Raw genomic sequence first — 11,797 nt, forward strand, 5'->3', positions numbered from 1 at the left:
CCATTCCAGCCGACGCTTGGCATTGCGCATAGGGATCTCAGGCTTGTGTGCGTGCGGCTGCTCGACCATGGAAACCCATTTCATGAACCTCCAGTTCTTGTGCTGCAGAGGTAGTTTGAAACTCGGTAGTGAGTGCTGCAACCGAGGACAGACGATTTTTACGCACTACGCACTGTCCCGTTCTGTGAGATTGTGTGGCCTACCACTTGGCGGCTGAGCCGTTGTTGCTCCTAGACGTTTCCACTTAACAATGAGAGCACTTACAGTTGATCGGTGCAGCTATAGCAGGGCAGAAATTTGACGAACTGACTTGTTGGAAAGGTGGCATTCTATGACAGTGCCACGTCATAGGATCACTGAGCTCTTCAGTAAGGGTAATTCTACTGCCAATGTTTGTCTATGGAGATTGCATGGCGGTGTGCTCTATTTTATACACCTGTCAGCAACGGGTGTGGCTGAAATAGCCAAATCCACTAATTTTTAGTGGTGTCCACATACTTCTGGACATGTAGTGTGTACAGTGCCTTCGGAAAGTATTCAGACCCCTTAATTTTTCCACATGTTGTTATGTTACAGCCTTTTCCTCATCAATAGTGGAGCAGGTTGAGAGCTTCAAGTTCCTTGGTGTCCACATCACCAACAAACTAGAATGGTCCAAACACACCAAGACAGTCGTGAAGATGGCACGACAAAGCCTATTCCCCCCCAGGAAACGATTTGGCATGGGTCCTCAGATCCTCAAAAGGTTCTACAGCTGCAACATCGAAAGCATCCTGACTGGAACGGGAATTGCTCGGCCTCTGACCGCAAGGCACTACAGAGGGTAGTGCGTATTGCCCAGTATATCACTGGGTCTAAGCTGCCTGCCATCCAGGACCTCTACACCAGGCGGTGTCAGAGGAAGGCCCTAAAAATTCTCAAAGACCCCAGCCACACCAGTCATAGACTGTTCTCTCTGCTACCGCATGGTAAGCGGTACCGGAGTGCCAAGTCTAGGACAAAAAGGTTTCTCAACAGTTTTTACCCCCAAGCGATAAGACTCCTGAGCAGGTAATCAAATGGCTACCCGGACTATTTGCATTGTGTGACCCCCCCCCCCCCCCCCCCCCAACCCCTCTTTTACACTGCTACTACTCTCTGTTTATCATATATGCATAGTCACTTTAACTATACGTTCATGTACATACTACCTCAATCAGCCCGACTAATCAAATGGCTAACCGGGCTATCTGCATTGTGTCCCGCCACCCACCACCCACCAAGCCCTCTTTTACACTACTGCTACTCTCTGTTCATCATATATGCATAGTCACTTTAATCATATCTACATGAACATACTACCTCAATCAGCCCGACTAACCGGTATATAGCCTCGCAACTGTATATAGCCTCGCTACTATCATTTTTCACTGTCTTTTTACTGTTGTTTTTATTTCTTTACTTACCTATTGTTCACCTAATACCTTCTTTGCACTGTTGGTGTCACAATTGTCATAATAACTGGACCAAAGCGCAGCGTGATCTGGGTTCCACATCTTTTTATTACTATGTGAAACTCACAGCAAAACAATAAACAAACAAACGATACGTGAAGCTAATGCAGTGCTCACAGGCAACAACACAAAAACAAGATCCCACAAAAACCCAGTGGAAAAATGCTGCCTAAATATGATCCCCAATCAGAGACAATGATAGACAGCTGCCTCTGATTGGGAACCATACCAGGCCAACATAGAAATAACAAAACTAGAGTACCCACCCTAGTCACACCCCGACCTAACCCAATTTGGGAATAAAAGGCTCTCTAAGGTCAGGGCGTGACACTCCTCAGTAAAAGGCTCATGACAGGCCACTTGGACTTTGACAAATGGCACCTAAAGACTCTCAGACCATGATAAATAAGATTCTCTGGTCTGATGAAACCAAGATTGAACTCTTTGGCCTGAATTTTTTTAAATTTTACCTTTATTTAACTAGGCAAGTCAGTTAAGAACAAATTCTTATTTTCAATGACGGCCTAGGAATAGTGGGTTAACTGCCTATTCAGGGGCAGAACGACAGATTTCTACCTTGTCTGCTCGGGGATTTGAACTTGCAACCTTTTGGTTACTAGTCCAACGCTCTAACCACTAGGCTACCCTACCCCCCCCCCCACAAAAAAAAATGCCAAGCGTCACGTCTGGAGGAAACTTGGCACCATCCCTACGGTGAAGCATGGTGGTCACAGCATCATGCTGTGAGAATGTGTTTCAGAGGCAGGGACTTAGAAACTAGTCAGGATTGAGGGAAAGATGAACGGAGCGAAGTACAGAGAGATCCTTGATGAAAACCTGCTCCAGAGTGCTCAGGACCTCAGTCTGGGGCGAAGGTTCACCTTCCAACAGGACAACGACCTTAAGCACACAGCCAAGATAATGCAGGAGTAGCCTCGGGACAAGTCTCTGAATGTCCTTGAGTGGCCCAGCCAGAGCCGGAATTTAACCCGATCTAACATCTCTGGAGAGACCTGAAAATAGCTGTGCAGCAACGCTCCCCATCCAGAGAAGAATGGGAAAAACTCCGCAAATACAGGTGTGCCAGGCTTGTAGCGTCATACCCAAGAAGACTTGAGGCTGTAATCGCTGCCAAAGGTGCTTCAACTAAACACTGAGTAAAGGGTCTGAATACTTATGTAAATGTGATATTTCAGTTTTTTATTTGTAATACATTTGCAAATATGTTTTGTTATTGCGGGGTATTGTGTGTAGATTGTTGATTGATGTCGCCTATAGCTAAATCCGCCACTGGATAAGGCTTTGGTTGTATTTTCTGTGCGTCCATTTCCGCCTAGCCCAACCAACACTTTTACCTGTGCAGACGTGTGTGCTGGAACACTGTTGATGTGGGAGGCAACCTGTCTGCCTAGGGATACTAAGTTTGTCCCATTTGAGTTTTTAGGAAATATGCCTTCACTTCTTCAACTGTGTAGTGAACAGTTTTGACTCCTGAGCATTAAAAAAATATATGTAATAATTCTTTATTTTGGTTCTTTCGAACGAGTCTCCACTTTTTTATGGTCAGTTGGTGTGTGGAATTAACTGAAGGAATGGGAGGTGTTCAAGTCCAGGCTTTCTGGCGGTTGTAATTCTTGGCACATAGTACCAATCATGGTTTCTCAACAAGCCTGGGAACAGCTAGGCCTAGGCTACCCCTTTCTCCGAGTGGAATATGTTTTCAGTATCCAGAGTGACATGCTCTCAATGCAGTAAAAGTAACACAAAAAATAACACAAAAATACAAAATATTTAATTTGAATAAAAATTATTCCAGTTTGTATTTCTTCTTCCATTCATTTTATGGTGGATAGTAATGATCTAATATCACCTTTTTAAATATCTATTGTTTTGGGCAGCTGTGGGAGAAATGCAGAACAGACCCTGTAGTCTGACTGTGAACTCTATTAGGAAACTGGATCAGAAGATGACTTCTTCTCCTACGTTGTGGTTACTTTGAAGAACTGCAGTGACGGACTTTCAAGTTCGCTCTAGCCTTGGTACTGGCAGTAAATCTTAGCTGATGGTTGTGTTTTCAAATCTCATGACTGTACGCCGCAAATGATGGAGAACTCTATCAGTATGATTCAGCTTTACAATGCCAAGAGGAAATTAGTAATGAATTGTTAAGACTGTTTACAGAAAACGGAAAAGTGAGATGGTGTCATGGTCATGTAAACATTCAGCACACATTTAAAAAAATGTTTCAGAGTATTTTACCTTCCCAAAACACTAAACAGCTTTAAAATGGAGCTGTAGAGGGTGTTAGAAGCATTTCAGCTTATGGTTTTCTTTCTCTCTCAGAGATTTGATCTGGATTCTAGAATGCATGTCTGTTATTCTGTTCTTTGATGGTTTTTGGAGTGTCTTGTGAGTAGATATTGGCCTTCACTTCCTGGTTGGGAAACAGTTTTTCCCCTTTGTCGCATGTCTTGTGTTCAAATGTTGACTTGTAAAGAATGGAGTAATAACTGTACACTGCACAAATCAAAAGGGGAAGGTGCTGAGACACTGGCCAAATTGATTTGATGATGATGCATGATGCATTTATAGGGCATTGGTTATTTTTCAAAATGTGTGAGTGAAAGTAGTTCACTCCTTTAGTTTTATTTTACATGTAGGCCTATGCTAGTTTAAAAAAACTAATTTCTGCAGCAATTTTATCATTATGCCATTGTTTTGTTTTAGGGCAGTTTTTTTGTATTAATCTCATGATGTATAGACATAGTGTATGTGGTGAATTACAATAATCAGTACTGTACATAAAAAAAATACTGGTTTCTGTAAACTGCTGCCATCGTCTTTCTGGATGTGCCTTGAAATAAACTGACCTAAATCCATGTTTTCTTGTTGATGGGGTCTTGTAGTAATACGTCATATGGATATCACCACAGGAGTCCATTGCAAAATTTAGACTAGGGAGGTGAATTAAAATGTTCCCAGAACCTATTGCTATATGTACATTAGGCCTATCCCTATAGAGAATCCCAATGTTAGCATCTCAAGCTTATGGGCTTAAGCTGAAACGCTGAAAGCCATTATGCTCTCTGAACAGCCAAACACTGCTTCATCTTAATGTAAACAGAGTAAATAACTACTGTAATTGCTCAAAGCAGCCCTTATCTCCAATTCGAGTCTGCATTTGAAAAACTGTGACAGAACATTATGGAAAATTCATCTGACAGTGCCCCTGACAGCAACATAGCCAATAATACTGGTTTGGAAGATGATCTTTATAAAAGCGTTAATGAAAGTCAACCCACTTTCTCCTTTTTTCAAAATTGCTTTCACAAATTACATAGACTTATATCTTGGTTAGGCATCAGCATTCAGCAGCACACAAAACTAAGTCCAAAGCTGGCCATTCCACTGCATTATTGGATTATAACAGAACGAAAAGCCCAGGCCTGGCAGTAGATACACAATCCAGTTGAGTTTCCTTTCCTCTGTGAGGAGATGCAGAGAGAACCTTACACTGAGATGATGTATATTCAGTCAGACATGCTGCATTCTGGGAAACCATATTTTTGTTTGTTTGGTATCAGCTGCTTCTACAGTACATCCTTTTCTGGAGGTGATGGTTGAAAAGCCTTGTTCCAATTTGTGTAGATAAGAGTAAATTAAGGGAGAAAGATTGGAGTGGGTATGGCATGGGTGGTGGAAAAGTATGGACGGATGACCCAGATTAATTCATCATATGAAGAAAGACAGAAAAAGGAGGGCCAGGAGGAGAAGGAGAAGATATTGTGTTCTCTGAATTAGAAGAATGCTTACCATTCCTGGAATTCAGCATGACTCTTTAGAGGGATTTGTTTTTAATCCAGAGATATGCATTATAAGTGAATGCATCAAAGGTAGACTTTTTGTCCAGAGCTGTCTCAGTTGAGGCAAAATATGTAAATGTCTGGACATAAACAGAAGATTTGGCCGCTTGGCTAACATATTGCTAACATTTGCCTGGGACCTAAATTTAGGCGTTCTTTTAATCCCTTGTGGTTGTTCATTTTGTTGTCAAACATTCGCAAACAGTAAATGTCTGTTGGATCAATCATTTACAATGTCACTGCAGTTATCTGGTTGTGTATTTGAAGACACTACCCAGACAGAAATATGTAACCTTGCAGCAGCTTTCGTGTTACAAGGGCACCAGAGTGGTGTACTACAAATCTATATATAGGTCTACTCAGAGTTCAACTCAGGATAACCGGTGACACGAAAGTGGCTCAACCTTTAGCCAGGTACTGTAACGGCTCTCGTTGGTGGTATAAAGAGTAGACCAAGGCGCAGTGTGGAAAGTGTTCATGATTTTAATTCCAAAAAACACTCAAACAAAATAAAAAAATAGAAAACGAAAACGCACAGTTCTGTCAGGCAACAGTAAATAAACAGAAAACAAGATCCCACAACCTAATGGTGGGAAAAAGGGCTGCCTAAGTATGATCCCCAATCAGAGACAACGATAGACAGCTGCCTCTGATTGGGAACCACACTCGGCCAAAAACAAAGAAACAGAAAACATAGAATTTCCCCCCCGAGTCACACCCCGACCTAACCAAACATAGAGAATAATAAGGATCTCTAAAGTCAGGGCGTGACAGTACCCCCCCCCCCAAAGGTGCGGACTCCGGCCGAAAACCTGAACCTATTGGGGGGGGGCCGGGTGGGCATCTACTCTCGGTGGAGGCTCCGGTGCGGGACGTAGACCCCACTCCACCTCTGGCCTGGCCCACTTCGGTGGCGCCTCTAGTGCGGGGACCTTCGTAGCGGGCCCCGGACTGGGGACCCTCGTTGCGGGCCCCGTACTGGGCATCCTCGTTGCGGGCCCCGGACTGGGCACCCTCGTTGGAGGCTCCGGACTGGAGGGCGTCGCTGGAGGCTCCGGACTGGAGGGCGTCGCTGGAGTCTCCGGACTGGAGGGCGTCGCTGGAGGCTCCGGAATGGAGGGCGACTCTGGAGGCTCCGGACTGGAGGGCGACTCTGGAGGCTCCGGACTGGAGGGCGACTCTGGAGGCTCCGAGCTGAAGGGCAACTCTGGAGGCGCCGGGCTGGAGGCCGTTTCTGGAGGCTGGGCGCAGGTACAGGACTCACCAGGCTGGGGAGACACACAGGAGACCTGGCTCTGGGAGCAGGCACAGGACTCACTAGGCTGGGGAGACATACAGGAGGCCTCATCCTTGGCCGTGGCACCGGATACACTGGGCCGTGGAGGCGCACTGGCGGTCTCGAGCGCAGAGCTGGCACCACCCGTTCTGGCTGGATGCCCACTTCCACCTGGCAAATGCGGGACACTGGCACCGAGCACACCGGCCTGTGAATGCTCGGCCGAGACACAGTGTGCATCCCCCCATAGCACGGGGCCTGACCAGTCACATGCTCGCCACGGTAAACACGGGGAGTTGGCTCAGGTCTCCAACCTGACTCAGCCACACTCCCCGTGTGCCCCCCCCATTTTTTGGGGGGGGCTGCCTCTCGGGCTTCCTTGCCAGCCGTGTTCCCTCATAACATTGCCGCTCCGCTTTAGCTGCTGCCTTCGCTTTCCTCTCTGCTTCTACCAGCTCCCAGGGCAGGCGATCCTTCCCGGCCAGGATCTCCTCCCACGTCCAGGATCCCTTGCCATTTAAAATGTCCTCCCATGTCCAGTCCTCCTTCTTACCACGCTGCTTGGTCCTTTGGTGGTGGGTAGTTCTGTCACGGTCATCGTTGCATGAAGAAGGATCGGACCAAAGCGCAGCGTGCTAAGTGTTCATGACTTTTATTTAAACTGAACACTAGAACAAAATAACAAAGTGCAAAACGAAACCGAAACAGTCCTGTCAGGTGCAGAAAACACTAAACAGAAAATAACTACCTACAAAACACAGGTGGGAAAATGCTACCTAAGTATGGTTCCCAATCAGAGACAACGATAGACAGCTGTCCCTGATTGAGAACCATACCCGGCCAAAGCAAAGAAATACAGCACATAGAAAAATGAACATAGAATGCCCACCCAAATCACACCCTGACCAAACCAAAATAGAGACATAAAAAGCTCTCTAAGGTCAGGGCGTGACGTCTACAGAGTACTTTATGCTGAAAAACAGACACACGAGGACAAACAATAGAAGATACTGTCAATAGAAGATACTGTATGTGACGCAGACACCTATCGGAGTGTACCTGAAACATTTAAATATAGAGGGCTATGTGTCTCACCACTTGGTTATTGCAAGATAACCCCCAGGGAAATCATGACTTGGCAGCAACAGATAGTCCAGTGAAAATGGCTGTGTTTATGTGGTGTAAATCTGAAAACTAGCAGCTGACATCTTAAGGGTTTTTTAATGAATGCATGTGAGACAGGTTGCATGTACAACAAGACAGGCAGAGATGGAGAAAAAGAACACAGAACAGTTTAATTACCTCTGGTTATGGACACTTTTGCCAGCAATAAATCTTCCACTGCCTGTTCCTCGGACAGTGAACATCTGGCAATATCTACATTTTCGACCCCTTGGTCAGCTCACTCTCTGAAAGTTAAGAAAACAGCTTATTTTTTATAGATATGAAAACAATAACTGAGATATGACCGTTCAAACTAAAGCAGCAGATGTCATTTTTAGGACATGTCAATACAGCCCAGTGCTGCTTACTTGAGATGCCATCTTCGTAGGTGTCCGCAGAATTCTTGACGCACAACCGAAGATGCTGCCATATCCTGCCAGCACGCCCACAAGCGAACCACTCAGGAGCAGAATGATGACGTGTGGAAGAGGGAAAGGAATGAGATGGGAACAGCAATTTGTTGCAAGTTGGGGAGGAGGGCTAATAGCTGAACAATAGACTATTCAACCTTTACTGAAGAATTGTCTAATAGCCGAGCTAGGTGTGAAAAAAAAAACTCCTATCACAGACCAGATTTTCCCTAACGACCAAGGAGTAGCTTGCTACTCAAAGTAATGACTTTTCAAATAAGTTACCTTACACGTTATGTTGGCTGACAATTTGTTAGCTACGCTGTCCTTACGAACCACATAGCATATCATTACAGCAGTATGTACTGGTATGTTAGCTAGCTACCTAACGTTAGTAGTTATCCTGTTAAGGACAAGGGGGTGCTGTTTTCACTTTTGGAGAAAATCGTAAGATTTTTAAACGGCCTCGTACTCAATTCTTGCTCGTACAATATGCATATTAATATTACTATTGGATAGAAAACAGTCTCTAGTTTCTAAAAACGTTTGAATTATTTCTCTAAGTGAAACAGAACTCCTTTTACAGACCATTTCCTAACCGGAACTGAGATTTCCAAAATCGAACTCTCTCTTCAGGAGCTTGTCTATAAAAGGGCATGTCACTTATGACTGTAGAAACACGTCATACGCCTTCGCCTGTGTGTAATGCGGAAGTGAGAGAAAAAATCAGTTGATTATCTCGACCAGGGACTGAACACAATGTCTTTGACTGAGACGTGCGCACTTTTATTTATTTTCTGGGCGCGAAGTCTGACCTGTACTCGGCTCATTGAAGAACCTTTTTAAAGGTGAATATGATCTCTGGCTTCGATTTTCTTTGATACATGTCACAATATCATCTTAAAGTATGTTTTTTCAATATAGTTTAATTATATTATTGAAATTTATTCTGGACTTTAGACGTGATGCGACGCAAGAATTGGTTCTAGAACGAGAGGCTAGCAATGCTAGCTAATGTTGCTTGCTAATTCTGAGGGAAATCGTTCGTTATGGATCCAAATAAAGTCGGTTCTGAACAAAGGACCCCTTGGAGAACATTCCGATGGAAGATCCACAAAGATAAGGACCCAATTTGGGATGCTTTTTCATATATATCTGTCGAACTGTGCTATGCTACCGTTTGACTAGAAGCAATGCTGCTGTGTGCTAGCTATTGTAGTAAGCTAATATAACGATATATTGTGTTTTCGCTGTAAAACACTTCAAAAATCGGAAATATTGGCTCTGTTCACAAGATCTTATTCTTTCATTAGCTATCCACCATATATTGTTCTGAAATGTTATATGATGTGTAATTAGTAGTTGACGTTGGTGTCTGTATTTTCTCTGGCTACTGCCGTGCGATTTCTGACTGTAGCTGTGATGGTGGCTATGATGATAGCAGTAATGTAAAACTGATTTATAGCTAAAATATGCACATTTTTCGAACAAAACATAGATTTATTGTGTAACATGTTATAGGACTGTCATCTGAGGGAGTTTTTTCTAGGTTATTTAGGTTGGTTCTAGGTTAGTTAGGTTAGCTACTTGCATGCTACCGTTGCTGTGAAAAACTGTCTGTCTGTCTTTTGTATTTGGTGGTGAACTAACATAAATATATGTGGTGTTTTCGCTGTAAAACACTTCAACAATCGGAAATATTGTCTGTATTCACAAGATATTTGTCTTTCATTAGCTATCCACCATATATTTGTCTGAAATGATTTATGATGTGTAATTAGGTAGTTGGTGTCTGTATTTACTCTGGCTACTCCCGTGCGATTTCTGACTGTAGCTATGATGGTAGCAGTAATGTAAAACTGATTTATAGCTAAAATATGCACTTTTTTTGAACAAAACATAGATTTATTGTGTAACATGTTATAGGACTGTCATCTGAGGTAGTTTTTTCTAGGTTATTTAGGTTGGTTCTAGGTTAGTTAGGTTGGCTTGTGCATGCTAAATGCAGCCTACTTGTGCTGTGAAAAATGTCTTTCTGTCTTTTTTTATTTGGTGGTGACCTAACATAAATATATGTGGTGTTTTCTCTGTAAAACATTTAAAAAATCGGACATGTTGGCTGGATTGACAAGATGTTTATCTTTCAAATGCTGTATTGGACTTGTTAATGTGTGAAAGTTAAATATTTCATTTTTTTTTTTTTGAATTTGCCACTCTGCCTTTTCAATGGAATGTGGGAGGAGTGCCGCTAGCGGCACCTGTAGCCCCAACAGGTTTTAAACATCAAACTTGCCAGTATTTTAACTAAAGTCTATCTAACTACCCAACGTTTATTGACTTGATTATTCTCGTCATTCTAAGCTTAGCTAAATGGTATAGTCGTTGTGCTTTCTCAATGGACATTCGGGTGCTTTCGTAAATTCGCTCTGCTATCTATAGGCTGGACAATAGAACAAGTCAAAATTCACCCAAGGCTGAAAAATGACACCGGCTCTGACGCTAGTCAGATGTGGCAGGGCTTGAAAACTATTACGGACTACAAAGGGAAACCCAGACACGAGCTGCCCAGTGACTCGAGCCTACCATTTGAGCTAAATGCCTTTTATGCTCACTTCGAGGCAAGCAACACTGAAGTATGCACGAGAGCACCAGCTGTTCTGGATGACTGTGTGATAACGCTCTAGGTAGCCAATGTGAACAAAACCTTTAAACAGGTCAACATTCACAAAGCCGCTGGGCCAGACGGATCACCAGGACGTGTAGTCAAAGCATGCGTGGACCAACTGTCAAGTGTCTTCACTGATATTTTCAACCTCTCCCTGACTAAGTCTGTAATACCTACATGTTTCAAGCAGACCACCATTGTCCCTGTGCCCAAGGAAGCGAAGGTAACCTGCCTGAATGATTTCCGCCCCGTGGCACTCACGTCGGTAGCCATGAAGTGTTTTGAAAGGCTGGTCATGGCTCACATCAACAGCATCCTCCCGGACACCCTAGACCCACTCCAATTTGCATACCGCCCCAACAGATCCACAGATGACACAATCTCAATCGCACTCCACACTGACCTATCTTACCTGGACAAAAGGAACACCTTTGTGAGAATGCTGTTCATTGACTACAGCTCAGTGTTCAACACCATAATGCCCACGAAGCTCATCACTAAGCTAAGGATCCTGGGACTAAACACCTCCCTCTGCAACTGGATCCTGCACTTCCTGACGGGCCGACCCCAAGTGGTAAGAGTAGGCAACAACACATCTGCCAACAACATGCTGGTCCTTAACACTGCCCCACAAGGGTGTGTACTTAGCCCCCTCCTGTATTCCCTGTTCACCCACGACTGCGTGGCCAAACACGACTCCAACACCATCATTAAGTTTGCTGATGACACAACAGTGGTAGGCCTGATCACCTACAACGATGTGACGGCCTATAGGGAGGAGGTCAGAGAACAAGCAGTGTGGTGCCAGGACAACAACCTCTCCCTCAATGTGAACAAGACAAAGGAGCTGATCGTGGACTACAGGAAAAGGAGGGCCGAACATGCCCCCATTAACATCGACAGGGCTGTAGTGGAGCGGGTTGAGA

Source organism: Salvelinus alpinus, chromosome 22 (assembly GCF_045679555.1).
Source record: "Salvelinus alpinus chromosome 22, SLU_Salpinus.1, whole genome shotgun sequence".
NCBI classification, from domain to species: Eukaryota; Metazoa; Chordata; class Actinopteri; order Salmoniformes; family Salmonidae; genus Salvelinus; species Salvelinus alpinus.